General features: G+C 41.2%; 1 protein-coding gene across 2 annotated transcripts in view; it reads right to left on the reverse strand.

The window, feature by feature from the left end:
• Positions 1-20,686, reverse strand: part of DYRK1A (dual specificity tyrosine phosphorylation regulated kinase 1A) — a 94,078-nt gene extending 73,392 nt beyond the window's left edge. Inside the window, exon 1 of one of the 2 annotated variants that reach the window (XM_035116837.2) lies at positions 20,039-20,686. The gene's annotated coding sequence lies outside the window, so the exon portion shown is untranslated. Of the gene's footprint in view, positions 1-7,240; positions 13,264-20,038 lie in introns of those variants that run through there. The other variant, XM_035116838.2, reaches the window with a different exon arrangement.
• Between the last annotated feature and the right edge of the window lie 249 nt (positions 20,687-20,935).

Genomic DNA, 20,935 nt, shown 5'->3' on the forward strand with positions numbered 1-20,935 from the left:
TAGTTAAAAATATTAAAAGATGTAAATGTTTTATTATAATAATGGTAGTTAGCATTGCTAATAGAAGCAGTTGCATATCTGTATTTTTTTATTCTTTTTGTCAATCAGGAGATTTACAATAGCATTACTCTCAAATAGTGAAGCTAACTTGGACAACTGAGGTTTTGTGTGCCCTGGCCTTGAGAAATAGGAACTGGAAAAAGGAGGGAATTAGAAACAGAATATCACCTGTCTCTGTGGTCCTTCCCTTGCCAGCATGTGATACAATTGTTGCACAATGTAGATTTGTTGCATCTGGAGGACACCACATTTGCTACCTCTGATGTATAGCCAGTATTATAACTTGCCAAAACCCCTCTCGAATTTTGGGATACCAAGGGTTTAAAAGAATAGTTCTTATTTATATATAACAATAAGAAACATTTTGCTAACAATCAGCCCTACTGGGCAATTTTAAAAAAACTGATCTAATGAAGCAGATTTAAGTGCCTGTAAGGGCACATGTATTGCCACAACTCTGCACTGTGCTCATGAGCCCCTTAACTAATTAATAACCAAAATTCCATGAAATTAAAATGTCAATATGTTTCCAAGATTAGGACTTGAAAAACTACCAATAACTTCCAAGCCATAGTTCCAGGTTCTTATATAACAAATACTATTGCTTGCTTTAATTGATTATGTCAACATAATTTTTGAGGTTGCTGGCTGGGATTATTTTTAAGCCCCACATTGGACAAAAGATTTCTGCATGGCAGGGAGTTGGACTATATGACTCACATGATCCCTTCCAACTCAAAATTCTATGAAAAATACACTTTACACACTTATTTAGGCATCCACAAATCTATTCACCAGCTCTCCAAGGATGAGTGCTCCTTGCCCTCTAGTATGGACACTCAGAAGCCCCTAACCGACTCAAATTTGTGCTACAGTTTGGGAAAAGCTAAGACTCATGCTGTTTCTTAGCTGTTTATAACCTAACACAAGAAAGAAATATGCTTGATTTTCTCTAAGGCCATCTGCACATGCCAGAGGACTTTGCATGTGTAGAGGGGAGTTTAAGTAGTGAGGACTGAAAGAGCCTGGCTAGTAATAGAAGCAAATACTTCTGGGACACAGAACCTGTTGTTAGGACATCAAAACTGGACCATATGAATCTGCTGTGCATTGCACAAAAGTGAAATCCTATATATGTCTACTGAGAAGTAGACACCATTAAGTTCAATATAGTATGCAACTGTAGTCTTAAAGATTAATTCATTAATTTTAAAACTAACTTAATTACCACTGAATTTAACTTGGAATTTCAATTTTACTATTATAATACAATAAAGAGGGGTGATCAGTGTATCAATTATTTTGCAGTGCTTATCAGCAAGTTTCACAAACTGTTTTCATGGAGAGCAGGTATCAGAGAAGAAGGAGCAAGGATTATCTAGTACATGTTTCTTTACCAAGACCTCTGTCAATCCCAAACTACTTTTTAAGCTTTGCACATGTCTAAGTATGAACTGACTTAGACCCTACAATCATCATCTGAGACCCCTCTGCAAGACGTCCGGAGGGCAACAACACAAGAATGGGCCTTTTCTACAGTTGCTCCCTGCTTATAATAAATAATAATAATAATAAATTTTATTTATACCCCGCCCTCCCCAGCCAAGGCCGGGCTCAGGGCGGTTAACATTAGATATAAAACAACTGATTAAAATACAACTTAAGAACAAGAATACATAAAATTAAAATTATAATTAAAATGCAGCCTCATACGGAAGAAAAAGGGAAAGGGGGAAAGGGGGGAGGGGATCAGGTTGGCTCCAGGCCAAATGCCAGGCGGAACAGCTCTGTCTTACAGGCCCTAAGGAAAGAAATCAGGTCCTGCAGGGCCCTGGTCTCAAGAGACACAGCGTTCCACCAGGTCAGGGCCAGTGTTGAGAAGGCCCTGGTTCTAGTTGAGGCTAATCTAGAGGCTAATTTGTGATGCTCTCCCCAGGGAGGCTCACCTGGCGCCTTAATTACTGTTACCTCTGGCTTTAGGCACCAAACAAAAGAATTCCTCTTCTACCAAGCCTCCGGCTAATTAAACAATCTTAAAGTCTTTTAAACTGTCTGTGGGCTGTTGTTTTTGTTTGTTATTATTGTAAATGTTGTTGCTGTTATTATTTTTATACTGTATTATATTGATCTTCAGATGAAAAGCGGTATAGAAATTTAATGTTTAATAATAAGCAGTAGAAGTAGCTGGTTTTTGTGATCTACCAATAGAAAAGGAAACCACTAAATTAGGTAAGCAGCACCACACAAGTACTTTTATATTCTGCACATAGTCATTAACATACAATTAGAATGCATATTTTGAAAAAATAGTGTAATAGAGATCATCTACTTATTCAGTGGACTACTTTTTCTAATGAGCACCAATTAAAAATAACTGCTCCTTATATTTAAAAAGTCCAAATATCTACTTCTGTTTCCATTTATGTGTTTATTTAATCTTAGAAAATTAAAGCTTGGTTAATACTGTCAAACTAATAGCAATAAATTTTGCTAAGAGTACTGAGCAGACATTCCTCAGAACCAAAATCATTTTTGAAGTTTTCTGAAATCAATCAACCCTTATCACTTCCACTGTTCTGGACAAACACATTCTTTCACTTTCACTTTCTTTAGTACATATTGCAAAGACATTTAACAGGTTTTTTAGTGTTGCAATTACCATTGAACCTGACCCTTTCAGTTTATGCTAGAGTTCCAATGGTGTCTCTAAGCACTACACTGGCATCAGAATTTAAATGGTAGCAAGAACTCCTTTCAGGAGCCAAAATTACTTCTATGCCCTAACTAATTTCTCATTCTCCAGTGCTGCAATCTACACACGTACTCAGTACATGCAGAAAGAAAGTGAAGACAGTACAGAAGAGGAATCATTACAAGACACAGAAGCAAAGTAAAAAAAAGAACCCTCATGAATAGAATCAGATGTCACTTCAAGGGAAAAACGTGTGAATTCAATCATGACTAGAGTAAAGAATTCAACAGCAAAAAAAGGAGGAACTTAACTATTCACCTCATGAAAATCTAATATCAGAAATGAAGACAATTCATCAAATGCTGCAATCCTACACACTTACTTGGAAGTAATCCCCCATGAAAATGGGACACTACAAGTAAACCTATATCATATCAGGCTTCAACACATGGATAAGTGAAAGACAGTAGAACTAGCCTTTTTGAAGCAGATTTAAATTTTTAAAAATTCACCACTGAGGTACTTTTAAGCAAGATGTTCTCTTAGCCAGCACACTTCTGGATAGCATAATATACAGATCAGCCTTACTAGCCAGGCAAATAAGAGATTGCTTTTTTGCTTGGCATGCACACTTTGCAAAAGATGTTATTTCATATGCACTGGAATGTAAAGAGAAATTATAACAATGAAGCAGTATTCCACCATTATTAGTTTTTGTTTTTTATGAGCAAAATGCAGATGGCGACAGCAGTCACGAAATTAAAAGACGCCTGCTTCTTGGGAGAAAAGCAATGACAAACCTAGACAGCATCTTAAAAAGCAGAGACATCACCTTGCCGACAAAGGTCCGTATAGTTAAAACTATGGTTTTCCCAGTAGTGATGTATGGAAGTGAGAGCTGGACCATAAAGAAGGCTGATCACCGAATAATTGATGCTTTTGAATTATGGTGTTGGAGGAGACTCTTGAGAGTCCCATGGACTGCAAGAAGATCAAACCTATCCATTCTGAAGGAAATCATCCCTGAGTGCTCACTGGAAGGACAGATCCTGAAGCTGAGGCTCCAATACTTTGGCCACCTCATGAGAAGAGAAGACTCCCTGGAAAAGACCCTGATGTTGGGAAAGATGGAGGGCACAAGGAGAAGGGGACAACAGAGGACGAGATGGTTGGACAGTGTTCTCGAAGCTACGAACATGAGTTTGACCAAACTGCGGGAGGCAGTGGAAGACAGGAGTGCCTGGCGTGCTATGGTCCATGGGGTCACGAAGAGTCGGACCCGACTAAACAACAACAACATGAGCAAAATATATATTACGCTGTGCTGTTGCGACATGTTATCTTTAAATGTGAATGCATGAGTTTGGACAGATACAAAAAGAAAATTTGCTGCTTCCTCTCTAAGCACTGACTTGACCTAAATGGTGAGGTTACTGTAGAAAACTACTTCAGTGTTTTATAAAACAATTTTAAAATGCAGTTTAATGGTACTTGGAATGTAGGAACAACTGAATATCATGATATTGGTAGCAGTGCTATAACTCTACTCCTGTGTCTTGGTTCAAAAGCTGAAAGGGGCAGTAAAAAAAAGTCTGTGAGGACAGTGGGTTGCCCCTCCCTAAATAATGGAACTTGCAAGGGTCAGAAGCAGCAATGGAATGGACTTCCAGGGGAGAAACATGGCAGACTCAATGTCTTCTGTCGGCAGGTTGCCGATGAAATAATTATATGGTGATTGATTATATCCAAGACATAAATATATAGAATTCACTCTGGAGATAAGAGTGAACAGGGGATTAACATCTGAGGCTCAGAAAAAAAAAGCTGTTTTCTATGTCTGGAGCCTGAGAAGCTGTCTGGGATCTCGGATGGAGGTAAATGACTTAGAGCGGAGGAATCAACATGCTGGCCAAAAGCCACGTAAGAGTCCTGAAAAAAAGTATTTTTAAAAAATGTTTCTCTGTTTGCCAGTTGAAATTTACATCAGGTGTGTGAGTTAATTGCTGGCTTTAAGAAGAGTCTATCATTAAAGAGCTGAAGACAGAAAAAAGTATGGTCTAATTATTTGAACCAAGAAAGTTTCAAACAATCATGAGAGTTCTGATGACTAAGAATCTTTATTTTTAATTCTGTTTTTCCAACAAAAGTGTTGCCTCAAAATCGAAAGTAATTTTGCCACTTCATATTTCCTCTGTGGGAAAGGAAAGTGTTTTGTTAAGAGATAATGCTGTGAAGATCATAAGGTGGAGACTAAATTGTTAAGATCAGTAACATTCAACGTAAGTTGTTTGACATTTCATTGACTGTTGGCATCCTTCAGCAATTGTTTGATGAGCAAATAAAAGTAAGTAGAGCTGAGACTGATGAAATGGGGAATGAAAGTGGACAAAAGGATGAAACCAAAAGTGGAATTAAAGATGACACAGGGATTTCAGAAAACAATATGGATGAAGGATTGCCAGAGCAGGAGGATAAAGTGGTAGAACTAGATCCAACATGGTGAAATGGAGAATTTCTTTATGCAGGTGTTTAGAAAAATGAAACAGCCAAATGACAGAGTTGTGGTGTTGCAAGAGTGGAATCAGGCCATGTATGAAGAAATGAAGAGACATCCTGAGCTGGGAGAGAGAGAGCTGAGAGAGAAAGGACTCTGTGTACAACTTAAGAGTAAATTCAGAAGGAAAAAAAAATCTATCAAACCTCTGGTGCTATTCTTGAAAAAAGAATGGAAGAAGCCTTTGCTAACTCCTTTGTCATGGGCAGATTGCCCTGATTAAAGATTTCCAGTTCCTGCTAACCTCTGTAGGGTGGAATATCAATCAATCCTGTTCTATATGTTCTGCCTCTTCCCTGCTCCACTGTATTAAGTACACCAAGGGAAGTGCTGCTTTAGGTACCACCACTAACAGTGTTATGGAATTCCCTTCCAACAGAAATCCATTAGGCCAACTCTATTAAAATGTTTGGATGTCTGATTAAAACTTTTTTTTCTGCCAAGCTTCTGTCACCACAAAGGGTGTTGACATTAAAATTTTGCATTTGTTTTAAATTTTTCTGCTGGCTTTAATTATTAGGATTTTGCTGTTTAGCTTTTGATATGATTTTATATTATTACTTTGTAAGTTGCTTTGAAGGTCTTAGCAGAGGTTATGAGAAAGAGTTGTTTAAAAAGGGGGTATGCTGGTTGCTATCAAACCATGGTTTCAGACATCAGCAAGAAAAAGAGAAACATTAAGGTGTGCCACACCATAACTGCTTATTTCAGTCATTAATTGGCACAGATAAATTAGCCAATGTTTTTGACATGTAGAAGACACACCAAATAAATTCACTTTACCATAGAATACACTCTAGTGTATGACAGAAATTCAATTTCCCCTTCTTCATATTGAAACTATTTCCTTTATATTAGCGTAAAACTAAAATGTACAAAGTAACTAATCTTTACTTGGCATATAAAACTATGTTATAGTATGTAACAGCTGTTTCAGTTATATACTGTAGTCAGAATACCCTACCCTGCTTTCCTTGTGAGATGTTGCAATCCTCTTTAAAACAAAACTACAGTCATACCTCGGTTTAAGTACGCTTCGGTTTGAGTACTTTCGGTTTAAGTACTCCACGGACCCATCTGGAACGGATTAATCCACTTTCCATTACTTTCAATGGTAAAGTTTGCTTCAGGTTAAGTATGCTACAGGTTAAGTACAGACTTCCAGAACCAATTACACTCATACTTCGGGTTAAGTACGCTTCAGGTTGAGTACTCCGTGTACCCATCTGGAACGGATTAATCCACTTTCCATTACTTTCAATGGGAAAGTTTGCTTCAGGTTAAGTACGCTTCAGTTTAAATACTCCGCGGACTGTCTGGAACAGATTAATCCACTTTCCATTACTTTCAATGGGAAAGTTCGCTTCAGGTTAAGTACAGACTTCCGGAACCAATTGTGTACTTAAACAGAGGTACCACTGTACAGTCAAACCTCGGTTTGTGGCCACCTCTGTTTGCGACCGCTTCAGTTTCCGACCACCGCGGACCCGGAAGTGTTTACATCCGGGTTCCGTGGCACTCGGATGCGCAGAAGCGCTCTATCGGCGCTTTGCGCACGCGCAGAAACGAGGAGCGACGAACTTGGGGAGCAACCGGCTCCCCGGAACCAATTGTGGTCGTAAACGGAGGTATGACTGTATAATAAAACTCCTTGTGCAAACCGGAATCATGCCAAATCCATTTGGTGAATCAATGTACCTCCCTGCAGTCTAGCCAGGCATAGAAATTAAACAGGAACATACATGGGGCACAGGTTTTTAACACAGCAACCTTATTTTACCCTATCTTACATGGATAAAAATAGTTACCACAAGGTATACATTTTATTAAATATTGATAATCCCAGATTAATGCTGTGGGTGTCTGAAAGCAGATATATTTACACAACAGTGAACCTCAAAAGTTTTGGAAGATTCAAATGCACTGAGACTTACCCCGAAGTAAGCAAACAGAGGAATCCTAATACAGTGGTACCTTGGTTCTCAAACGTAATCCATTCCGGAAGTCCATTCGACTTCTGAAACATTCGAAAACCAAGGCGCAGCTTCCAATTGGTGCAGGGGCCCTGAAAACAATAACCAACAGCTGCATCGGACATCCGGCTTCCGAAAAACATTCAAAAACCAGAACACTTACTTCCGGGTTTTTGCCGTTCAGGAGCCAATTTGTTCATCAACTAAGCCGTTTAAGAACCAAGGTTCCACTGTATATGAGATCAGAATGTAGGAGAAGTTAATATTAGTGAGTGAGTTGGGGGCGTCAGGGCTCAGCTATGCTAGAGAGCCGTTGCAACGCCCAGACCAACAGGTGGAGGGGAGCAGGCAGCCCCTTCCAGCGCCCGAATTAAGGCGCGCCACCAAACGTAAGGTCGGGGGGCGTTTCGGGGTGCCCAAACTCTTATGCTGGGCACATAACAGGAAACGTCCACTGCCGGATTCTGCGAGTGACTGAGAGGTCATGTTTTCTGCTCTCTCTGCACTGCAAATACTATGCACAATAAAACTCTTAAAGACAGAGCGGACTCAGGCATCTTTACTCAAGAGTAGCCACAACAGCACCATTACACCTACCCATCTGACTAGGTTGCCGCAACCATTCTGGCAGTTTCCAACAAAGTATAAAGGAACACATTAAAGGATCAAACATTAAAAGCTTCCCGAAACACGGTTGCCTATATATGAAAGAATATCTGAAAATATTACATACAACTATTGTGTCAAGTAACAGTATCTGATATTAATCACCAGTTTACACCATCACCTAAATTCTAGATTAGATTTAATAGATCCTACAGATTTAGGTTTAGGTGACAGGGAACAAGTTGCAGCAAAAGCTTATGGGCTTCCCTTTCCCTGCTTTTTTTATGTGCAAGAAGAAGAGTGAAAGCTTCCACTTTTACTCTAGAACTAACCACAATTCCATGTCACATTCAAATCTAGGGAACTGTGGCTTGTTCTGACCAAAGTTACTGAACAAACCAGGATATGAAATCACAATGTATTCTTAGTTTATTTAAACTTTGGTTAAAACAAGGCATAATAACCCAAGCCCATGCATAATTTGGAACAGTGGTTTAATCTAAAATTGAAGCAGGAGCTTTAACTCTCTTTCTTGCATACACAGACAAGGAGGAGTGGTGAATGTATAAGCCCAGAGCTCATTACAGTTTACTTTTAATCACCAAACATTGATTGCAGAGCATCTGAACCAGCATTACAAACTCAGATATGTAAGCTATTTGCCAAATGGCACCTTAAATCTAGGTTTCAGTTGCCACAATAGAATGTCTAGAAACCTGGGGCGGTGGGGTGGGCAAGACTGCAAAACAATACAGTAAATTAATTGTGCACACCGTCAACGTTAATATATTTAACAATTCAGTTGCACATTTTACAAATTACAGGTCCCCCCCCCCAACACATGAATTAATACTGCAACTGTGGGGTGGGGGAGGGGAGGGGAGCGAGAGAGAGAGAGAGAAACGCCTCTAGAAATCTCCACTTTGTCGCAATTGGACCCATGCCAGTCACAAAACATGCCTGGGGAATTCTGAACACTGGTCTAAGCCAGACCATATATCGGTATCACCAGCTACAGAAAGATTCCCACAAAGAGCCTAAGTCCTGCTCTTTCCATGGGAAACTATAGGCCTCATAGAATCTTAAGAGTTGGTAGGGACTCAAGGGTCATCTAGTCCAGCCCCCTGCAATGCAGAAATCTCAGCTAAAGCATCCATGACAGATGATCATCCAACCTCTGCTTAAAAACCTCAAAGGAATAATAGTCCACCACCTCTCATGGGAGTCTGTTGCAATGCCAAACAGCTCTTATTGTCAGAAAGTTTTTTCAAATGTTTAGTCAGAATATCCCTTCTTGTAACTTGAAGACAATGCCTTGAGCTACCCTCAAGAGCAGGAGGTAATAAGCATGCTCCCTCTTCCATGTGACAGTCCTTAAGATATTTGAACATGACTATCATATCTCCTCTCAGTCTCCTCTTTTCCAGGCTAAACATACCCAGCTCCTTCACTTTCCTCATAAGGCTTTGTTTCAGACCCTTGATCATCTTGGTTGCCCTCCTCTGCACATGTTCCAGCTTGTCAACATCCTTCTTAAGTTGTAGTGTCCAGAATTGGACACAGTATTCCAGGTGTCCTTATGCCAAAGTAGTTTTACTGGCTCTGCATCTTACTCCTATCCACTGTGAGTGACCGTGGCCCAATATAAACTTTCTCCTCTCATTAACAGACTCTGGCCTAATTCTCACCTAGGGAGTGTATCTGTATCTAGGCCATAGTACTTCACATAACGGAATGCTCCTCAATACTAAAGATTCCTTTCACAGAAAAACTGAACTCTCAACATGCAAAGGGTTCTCGTGTATCAATGGAGGAGCAGGGTCATGTTGGTAGCTGCACCCTTAATATTTCATGACCAATATGTCTCCACCCCAAGCAGTGTTAGAAATTAGTCAGGCACCAGACAAGTTTTGCGGCTGGCACAAGTCCAATTGTGACCATGTAAAAATCTCTGGGTGACAGGCTGGCGACTAGGGAAAACAAAATGTCACTTAGAGAAGGATCTGAAATATTTTCCTTGAAGCCTGGGTTTGTTTTAGTCTAATTTTTTGATATTTTAATATGTTGTAAACTGCTTTGAGATTTGTTCTTCAAAATATAAATCAGTGTAGAAATGAAATTAACAATACCGTAATGACAATAACAACACCCCATTGGAAAAAATGGTGCCTATATATTCTATTGCGGTGACCATAACCCAGGATTAAGGTGCCATTTGGCGATCAGATTATATATCTGAGTGTCTAACACTGACCCCAAGTGTCCATGCACTGAACACTTAAAGAGCAATACCTACACATGTGCTCACACTTAAAAGATAAACAGGTGCCACACATGGATGCTGGGAGGCAGAACTACTTCAGCTGCAAAATGCCAGGGCCACAAAAACAGCTACACTTTTCTAGTTCACAAGAGAATTATTCATACCAGTAATTGTGAACAAGAATTATGCACCAGAGCAGAAGGCTCTACTAGTCTTTTCTTGCATCAATATTATGCAGCGTATAGTCCAGATACAAGTTCCATCTAAGAAAGAAACAGCACTATGTGCCACCTACAACCACCTACTGCAGACAGCTCATATATTTTCCAACTCATTCTTTTCCAGCCCATTCCTGCTTTGCTTCTTGACTCTGCAAACATTTCCCCAGTACAATACCTACCCTTACCCCCTCATGAGTTGGAACTGCCTTTTGAAAAGTGATTTCAGCTTTTCTCTATAGCCAGCAATTTTGTCCCATAGATCAGCCACTTCACCCCAATCAGCTATCTAAAACAGACACAACTTTCAGAAGTTCCAGATCCACCTCCCCTCATGAACCTACAAGTAGTACATGAAATCCCTGCATGCATAACCTGATGTTTTTTGTTCACTAAACCCTGACATTTTTTGTTCACTAAAGCAGTCAGTTGTAAATTTGAATATTCAATTATAAGCAAGAAAAGTCACACAAGTCAAAGAGCAGTCAAGTTCATAAATTGACTTTTAAAAGCATTTTAGGAGCTATTTCTGCTCATAATGAAGTAGTAAATAAATTTTCATAAAAATTATCAGTTACTGTTACTTTTGTCAAAATAAATTAAAACAATTCTTTAAAAAGATAGTTTAAAAGACTCTTTTTAAAAAACTAAAAACTACCTTAAAAGAACCAAGTCTTCAAAAAATTATATGATCCAAGAACATCTTTAAAAGAATCCTTCCAAAAGAATTTAAAAATTATAAAGTAGCACCTTAGAAACCAACTAAGTAGTTTTAGGTATAAGCTTTCGTGCACATGCACACTTTTGTTACTTTTGTGCAGCTTACATAAAACATAAAGCATGGTTGATCATAACTACATTCTATGTTTAGACAGAGCAACTACGGAAGTTTTTAATTCTTGCATTTGCCTGCCAGGGAACAAAGTTTCATTCATACTAAAGGGATGGACTGTCCTATGTCACTGGCCTTTCTCCAATTAACTAACTACAACTTGACATTCCCCATTTTGCATGTTGTCCCCAGGCAAAATGGGAATAAGAACTGGGATGGGGAGTGAGAAAAATAGTGGCAGTTTGCAAATGTGGAAGATTGGGGGGGGGTCCCTTGATGGTTAGAGTGAAGGGAAGAAAGAGAAGTGGAGCTGAGGCAGGGATAGAAAAATTAATAATTGTGCAGGAACAGAAACCCTGTAAAGGGACTTTGAATGTTTAGCGAGCATTTGTGTAAAGGAAAAGGAAAAGATAGACCACAAGTTGACTGGCAGGGTTTTAAAATGATCTGTTCTTTTCTAAAAATTAAAGTTTCAGTTAGATTCTCTCATACTCAGATTTTAAACATAATTCAAAGAAAATTCCTTAAAAAAAACTGCTTATAGCCTGAACATAAGAGCAGTACAGTCCATATAAGACAACATTCCTTTTCCACAGTGATCAGTCACATGCTTCCAGTAAGCTCATCAGCATAGAACAACTTGGAAGTTCCATTTTAGTATCATAGTCAATTGCTACTGATAGTGTATTGAATCTTCTTTTTAAACCATCTAAGGCAGTGGCCATAACTTAATACAGAATCATAGAATTGTAGAGTTGGGAGGGACCAAAAGGATCATCTAGTCCACCCCAGCAATGCAGAAATCACAGCTATATACAGAATCACATCAAAAACCACAATTCCAATTAAGTACAGTCGGACCTTGGTTCTCGAACGGAATGCGTCCGGGAGTCTGTTAAAAAACCAAGACATGGCTTCCGATAGGCTGCAGGAGCGTCCTGCAGCTAATCGGAAGCCGCAGAAGCCACACCAGATGTTTGGCTTCTGAAAACCGTTTGAAAACCGGAACACTCACTCCCGGTTTTCAATAGTTCAGGAGCCGAAACGTACGAGTTTCAAGGCATTCGGCAACCAAGGTACAACTTAAGCTCTTTAAGGCCTATCATATATATATAATAATTATATATATATATATTTATTATTCAATCCCATTTTCCAACCCATGCACTTTATTTAAGCTCTACAATGTCATGTCCACATGTCATGTTCAACAACAGTTAAAAACAAAACATGGTTTAAAGTGAACACACAGCATGCCATTAGCGCACGTTGCTCAAGAGTTTTTCATTCTGCTGCTGTTCCACTCTTGCTACTCTGCACTGTTGAGAACAAGCCAGAGTCCGGCTTTGTGATTATATCTGAACTCAGACTTTCAGTTTCTCCCCAAACAAGCCACAAGCAATTATCAAGGTTTATTCCCGACTTACTGCTCACTGTTCATTTAGAGAGAGAAACTGAAAGCCTGGGTTCAGACATCAAATATTTGTTTTCCAATGATGCAGTGTGAGTGGGATAGGAGCAGAGCAAGAGCTTTATTGGAGCATGTGCAAGTACGTTGCCCATTAACTACACCATGGTTTGTTTTTAGCTACATCTTAATACGCCATGCAGACGGGACCACTGTATATTAACAAAAAATAATGGTAAATAACTTGTGAACTTAACTTGAACTCTATCATCTGAGATTAAAGGTCCATGTAGTCCAGCTTCCCATATCCCACAGTGCACTGAGATGCCTCTTGGAATTCCAGAGCCAGGCATAAAAGCAACAGCACTATCCCATTGATGCTCCTCAACAACAAATACAACAAATACTTAAACACATACTTAAACACATACTACTAGTGTGTTAATACTTAAACACATGTATGTGTTAATACTTAAACACATACACATACTAGGGACCCAGGTGGCGCTGTGGTTAAACCACTGAGCCTAGGACTTGCTGATCAGAAGGTCGGCGGTTCGAATCCCTGTGACGGGGTGAGCTCCCGTTGCTTGGTCCCAGCTCCTGCCAACCTAGCAGTTCGAAAGCACGTCAAAATGCAAGTAGATAAATAAGAACCGCTACAGCGGGAAGGTAAACGGCGTTTCCATGTGCTGCTCTGGTTTGCCAGAAGCGGCTTTGTCATGCTGGCCACATGACCTGGAAGCTATACGCCGGCTCCCTCGGCCAATAATGCGAGATGAGCGCGCAACCCCAGAGTCGGTCACGACTGGACCTAATGGTCAGGGGTCCCTTTACCTTTACCTTACAGCGGGAAGGTAAACGGCGTTTCCATGTGCTGCTCTGGTTTGCCAGAAGTGGCTTTGTCATGCTGGCCACATGACCTGGAAGCTATACGCCGGCTCCCTCGGCCAATAATGCGAGATGAGCGCGCAACCCCAGAGTCGGTCACGACTGGACCTAATGGTCAGGGGTCCCTTTACCTTTACCTTACCACTAATACTGGAAATTCCATACAGTATAGCCATCAATGACTAGTGGCCATTGACAGGCTTATACTCTATGAATTTGTCTAATCCCCTTTTATAGCTATCTAAGATAGTGGCCAACCACATCTTGTGACAGCAAATTCTATAAATTAATTGTGCATTTTATGAAGTACTCTCATTCGTCTAGCTTGAATCTTTTGCAAACCCCTAGAATTAGGAGGGGATAGAAGATTTCTTTCTATCCACTTCTTCAAACTATGAATGCTTTTATATAGATCCCCTTGGCCACCTTTTTTCTCAACTGAGAAGTCTGAAACATTGTAGCCTTTTCTCATAGTTAGTGTTAGAAATTCAGGTATACAGTATAAGCAAATCGCCAAATGGCACCTTCAACCTGGGTTATGGTTGTCACAACTAGACACCACCACCACCCCCAGTGATGTTTATTATGAATATTATTCATTTTATTTATATATTGCTTTGTATTTTAAAGTAAAATGTCTAAGTGGTATACAATACATTAAAACATCAAATATAACAATCCAGAATAAAAAAAATTCGAACTTCCAAAAAAAAATTCGGATCCTTCTCTAAGTGACATTTTGCTTTCCCCATGTTTATTTACCTACTTGATTTATATTGCTACCCCATAGCAGAAGTACCCTAGGAAGCCAGTGCGGTGTAGTGGTTAGTGTCAGATTAGGACCTTGGAGATCAGGATTCAAATCCCCACTCAGTCATGAAGCTCACTGAGCGACCCTGGAGTAAGTCACAGCCTCTTAACCTACCACACAGGGTCACTATAGGGATTAATTGAGGAGCAGGATGAACCATGTACTCCTTAGAGGAAAAGGGTGGACAATAAATGCAATAAATAAGCTATTCTGCTTACCTGCTTAAGCAAGCTGGAAAAGCCAGTCAGGTGGAGATATCTCTATGTGGTCGCAATTGGACCTGCACCAGTTGCAAAACACACCTGGCACCTGGCTAATTTCTAACACTGCTCATAGTAAATGAGTTCCAGCCCTCTGATCATTCTGGGTGGCCTTTTTTGTAACCATACCTTTTCCAGCTTTACAGTATAGTTTTTGAAATGTGGTGGCCAGAACTGTACACAGTAATTCAAGTTTGGCCACAGCATACACAGTATAACTGCATTACAATAGTGGTTTTCAATCCCTTTCCTAACAACAAATAGCATGTAATTCACCCTTTTCATAGCTGCCGCACACTGGGTTGACATTTTCATTGAGCTACTACCAGAACCCCACATTGCCTTTCCTGTTTAGTCACTACTACCAGTTTGAACATCCATCAGCATACAGCTGAGTGTTAGCCAATTTAATCATAATCAGAGTAGACCTACTGAAAAGATTTTATGTGCTAACATGCATCATTTTACACTTAACTGAAAACTTTAAAGGTAAAGGTAAAGGGACCCCTGACCATTAGGTCCAGTCGTGACCAACTCTGGGGTTGCGCACTCATCTCGCATTATTGGCTGAGGGAGCCGGCGTATAGCTTCCAGGTCATGTGGCCAGCATGACAAAGCCGCTTCTGGCAAACCAGAGCAGCACATGGAAACGCCGTTTACCTTCCCGCTGTAGCGGTTCCTATTTATCTACTTGCATTTTGATGTGCTTTCGAACTGCTAGGTTGGCAGGAGCTGGGACCAAGCAACGGGAGCTCACCCCATCACAGGGATTCGAACCGCTGACCTTCTGATCAGCAAGCCCTAGGCTCAGTGGTTTAACCCACAGTGCCACCTGGGTCCCTTTAGTTTGCTTCAAAATAGGGAAGGGTTCGGGCTCAGTGATAGAGCACCTGATTTCACACAGAAGGTCCTACTTTAAATCCCCGGATGTCTCCAGATAGGGTTGGGAGAGAACCCTGCCTAAAACACCTGGAGAGCCACTGCCTGTCAGAATAGATCAGGGATCAGCAACTTTTTTCAGTCGTGGGCCGGTCCACCGTCCCTCAGACCACGCGGTGGGCCGGACTATATTTTGAAGGGGAAAAATGAACAAATTCCTATGCCCCACAAATAACCCAGAGATGCATTTTAAAATAAAAGCACACATTCTACTCATGTAAAAACACTAGGCAGGCCCCACAAATAACCCAGAGATGCATTTTAAATAAAAGGACACGTTCTACTCATGTAAAAACAAGGACTGTCCCCGGGCCGGATTGAAAAGGCGATTGGGCCGCATCTGGCCCATGGGCCTGAGGTTGCCTACCCCTGGAGTAGATAATACTGAGCTAGATAACCAATGGCCAGACTTTGCCTTCCTGTGTATAATCCTATTAAACTTCTGTCTGCAGTGCAAGTAAGACTTTATGATCACTGACTTTAAAGACCAATGATAAAGTCCAGAATTCTGACCACTGAAGTTTAGCATTAATAAGGTTGTTAAGCTCTTCTGAACTCCTAGCTGACAGCTAGAACCAGACCATGATTAAAGAAACTTTGGTTCACTTTCCTAAACTACTGTACTGAACATAGCACCTTGTGAGACACATGTCTATGTGTTCCAGATTTAATAATGCCAGACTTGATTTTTAAACCTCCATGAGCAATGTTCCGAAAGATCTGCAGGTAAATTTTTCCTGAAGCCAACATAGACTGTCTTCAAAAGAAAATACTATTAGTTGTATACATTGAGGCTACAATACTATACTAACCCTACCAAGGAGTAAGTACTATCAAATGCAATGCAGCTGTCTTCTAAGTAGACAGTAACAGGACTGAGTTCAGTAGAATTCACTGATTTCAACAGCATTCAACTTTATCTAACTTGTCAGTGACTACTGTATTTTCCCGTCTATAAGATGCCCCCATGTATAAGACACCCCCTATTTTGGGGGACTCGGATTTAAGAAAATGGGGGGAGATGGCCCCTTATTTTTGACATTCTTTTTTAGGAAAAAAACTCTAGTCTTATACACAGAAAAATACAGTATACTGTGCACCTTCTACATAATTAGTAAGAGAAATGTTATTAATTTTATTTATTACTCACCCTTTACCCTAAGGTCCCAGGGTGCGTCACAACAATTTAAAATGCAACATTAAAAAGTTTACAACCTTCAAAACTTTATAGCCACAGAAGGAGGGTGATTCCTAAAAATATACACCTTAGATATCAAATGTCAGGGTAAAAAGGTGTTTTCAGCATTGTCCAAAAACTGTATAGCAAAGGTACCAGACATACCTCTGTGGGACAGGAGTTCCACAACTTAGGGGCTTCCACAGAAAATGCCCCCTCCCCCAAGCTTCCGAGGGCAACCAAACTACCAAGATGGCCCCCACTGCTGAGCTTAACACTCAAGAAGGTCTGTAGGGAAGGAAATCATCTCTCAGATACTTACTTTCATTAAGTTTTTAAAAAACAGTAATGCAAAATAAAACTGTTCAAAATTATTGTATAAAACTAAGATACCTGTACAATTATATAATTTCATTCAATATCATAACCTCTTTTGTGTCATTATTACAAAAGTTAAAACTCATTTTCACAAGTTTTAATACCAAAATTACCAATACAGTACATAACGATATGTATTACAAATATCTACTAAGGATTAAGGCAAGGAAATTCCCAGTCATTAGAAAAACTATAGCCAGATTAAACCGGACAAAATCTCTTTGAAAGTAAACTAAGGACAAGAGTAGCAGCCAGTTATAAGAAATTTCAAACTTTACCTTGTGCAACTGTTCTTAAAAATGATATTGAGGCTGCAATCCTAAACATGCTTACCAGGGAGCAAGCCCCTCTGATCTCAGTGGGACTTATTTCTGAATAAACATGCACAGCATAGGGCTGTAAAAATAACTTTTCTTTATTCCATGTTTTTATCAATTTCATAATATTTTGAATTTCTGAACAGAACTTAGTTTGAAATAACTTAGTTTGAATACTACCACTCATGCAATGAAACTATCCCTTCCTCTCCTTCCTCCATAATAAACCTTCCCCTAATCTTCTCTGTGGGTTCCAGAGAGTTGCACTGAAAATGTATTTTAGAAGATGGGCAGTCTAAATTACTGTATGGCATCACAATGCCAGTCTACTTTCTAACTTTCTTCTAACTGTCCTGTTCTGTGCAGGAAAACAACAACCATGACAATTTAACTCAGACTTAGAAGAGTTTAGAAGAATTGTCTAAACAGACATGTTAAGTTTGATTCAAAAGTTTACACACCGTATACAGTATCTGGGTTATACCATGCATTTTACCATGACATGCATTAGTTTTATAATTCTTGAAACAATACTATAGTCTGGCAAAGCAGAATGGAATTCCTACCAAGACTCCAAAAGAAGACAGCTCCAAGTTAGGATGCTATCCAACTAAGTTACACTCAGAGTAGACCCACTGAAATCAATTAAGTCCATTTACTTCAATGGGGCTACTTTGAATATGACTAACTAGACCTTTCACGTGCAATTTTAAACATACTTACTGGGAAATAAACCACAATGAAAACAGCTAAACTTGCTTCTAAGTAAATATGAACAAGAATGCACTGTAATTAATTGATTTTAGACTTCAGTTACTGAAGCATCTAACGTCTGCGACCATGCTTTCACAAAATAAAAAAATAAACAGAAATGAAAGAATTTAACTATAATTTAAAACTATATATAAATTGAATGAGTTTATATGAACAGTCTATGTGCTGTTCTTTATCTACTCATAAGCAAGTCTTTACTCCCCAATAAGCATGGTTAGAATTGAAGCTTTTATAAGGCTGTGCAAATTGAACTATTCTCCAAACTGATAGCACTGATACAGTACTGAAGGCTGTAGTTTTCAATACAGCTTCCTGGCTAAGAGTACACCCTTGACAACACAGTCAACATTCAAATTCAAAATCTGCAAAGCATTGTGTTTTGTAGCATAAATTCTTCTCTATTTAAATACAAAAATGAAACATTTCTCTATCAGAATAGTTCAGAACAATTTCTTGACATGTATAGCCTTCCTTACCTGTCAACACCACCTAACAGATTTTTTAAATATGCAAAGCATACAGTGCACCCCATCTGAAAAGTTGCTTTGCCAGCAAAGATCACAGGATGGGGCAAACTGAGTGCTCACAGCAACATCTTTCATGTCCTTCGGTCAACACAACAAGCAAATGTACTAGAGCAAGTTTTTAAGCTTAAGGTGCCAGCCTTTCTGGCAAGGAATGGGTTCTCTCTCTTAATAGTTTCAGGCAAGTTCTATGAAGAATCAGGTTCATATTAAACTAATTTTCTCCAGTGAGGAGATTATCATAATAACATCTGTATGTCAACAATACAATCCCATGCATGTTTACTCAGAAGTTCCATTCAATTTAATGGGAAGTGTCCCACTTAATTCAATGGGACTTCCACCTTTGCATCCTGAGAGTTCAACTTCTTGTCTATGTGAAATCCAGAAATAGTATTCACTCAAAAATTGCTTTAGTGAATGTACATACCATATAGAGAATATACATAAAATCAAGATAACAAGTGAACTATATTAGTTAATCTTTTGGTTAACTTAACAGATTGTTTTTTGATAACTGAACAGTAACCAGACAGCTAATCAAGGAGTCTTGATAGGGAAACCCTTTACCCATTTAGTTGAGTATAGACTCAACTAAAATGTGCAGCATACTCATTTGGAAGCAAGTCCCTTTGCAATAAAATCTACTTCCTAGTGAAAGCAATTTGGGATCGGCATAAAATGCAATTAAAGAATGAGAACCTAATCATTTGGGAGATGCTTATTCTAGTTGGGATAACTGATATCACCCCACCACCACATGTCAGTAGCATCCAATTCAGATGAATTATTTTTGCTCCTGGCGTCTTTGGCAAGGGAATGAAACCCTTCCTGAGTGACAGAGTACATGGTACAGTGACCCTGGCGTGACGGGAAACACCAGAGTTCCCATGGCCAAACCCGATTTCCATACCAGTCAACCAGATACCTACTGAGGAGCACCTAAAAACCACCCGTATCCCTACAACAGGTGCTATCTGAGAGCTGCTGACTTTCCGCCACTTGCCCAGGGGGTTACGAAGGAAACTTCTTCCTTTCTCCCCTCTGCCATCCTGGCCCAGGTACCGGCGACGCCGGGCTCTCAGGACCAATCCCATAGCCAGGTGGGAAGGGTCTCGCAGGCCTCAGCCGTCACCTTCACGATTTAGAGCACGGACGGAACTTGCCCTCGCCTTTCCAGGCCTAGCCGGAGAGAAACGGCGGGTGGAGGGAAAGCCGGCATCTGCCTTTCCTCCCGCTGGGTCGGCCACCTCCTTCTCCTCCCCACCGGGGTGGCCAAGATTCCCTCTTCAAAATGGCAGCGGCCCCTCTCCCTGTGCCGTTGAGCCGGCGGCCCCGCTGCCAGAGGCCCTGCCGCTTACCCGTGTGTGGGGCGGTGGCCGCCTCTAGTCCGCGTCCGGGGGCCGCAGTCGTCGTCCTGCCCCTGACCGAGGCCTCCTTTCTCGGGATGCAAGGAGGGAGGGGGCGGTCGGGGGCGGCAGCAGTAGCAAGCAGGAGCGGCGGGTGGTGGTGGTGGGTTCACTTCATTCCCCGCCTCAGCCAGCGGCCCAGCCCAGCCAACGTCTCCGCAGTCCTCCTCCTCCTCAGCCGGCTTGCCTCGCTTAGTCCGCCACGCTCGGGCCCTGTGCAGAAAGGGAGCAGAGCAGGGCCTCGGCCCCGGAGCGGAGCCCACAACCCACCTCCCTCTTGCGGGAGGAGGGCAGCCCGGCCCGGCGGGCGGATCCGCGGCGTTTCCTGGCCGGGCAGATTTTCTATCGCTCACAAAATGGCGCGCGTTCCAAACCTGCGCAGCGATCGGCAGCGGGGCCCGGACACGGCGCGGCGGCACCTCAGCTTCGTCTGCTGCTTGAGCCCAGGCCAAGCAGAGCGGAGAGCGCAAGAGCGGCGCGGGCGAGAAGGGGAGCGCAGCGCTGAACCGAGCCCCCGGGAACTCCTCGCTCTCCCTCTCTCACTCTCGCTTGCTCGCTCCCTCTCCCTCGCGCCCCCTCCCTGCCTGCCTGCCAGCCAGTCAGTCAGTCAGCCCCACGCTCTCCTCCCCCTCCCGAGCGCTGCTGCTGCTGATGCCGCCGAGCCGGCTTCTCTGGAACTGCACTTCGGAGCACTCCTGTCTACACGCACGCTCACCCCGCTTCGCCTCGCTACCGCGGCCCAAAGCGGGGTAATTCTTCCGCTTCCTCCCCGAAAAAATCCGAAAGGAGATGAACCAGTGTAAAGTTATAATTCGGGCGGGAAGGAATTTTTTTTTTCAAAAAAAAAAA

This window comes from Zootoca vivipara, chromosome 4 (assembly GCF_963506605.1).
Source record: "Zootoca vivipara chromosome 4, rZooViv1.1, whole genome shotgun sequence".
NCBI classification, from domain to species: Eukaryota; Metazoa; Chordata; class Lepidosauria; order Squamata; family Lacertidae; genus Zootoca; species Zootoca vivipara.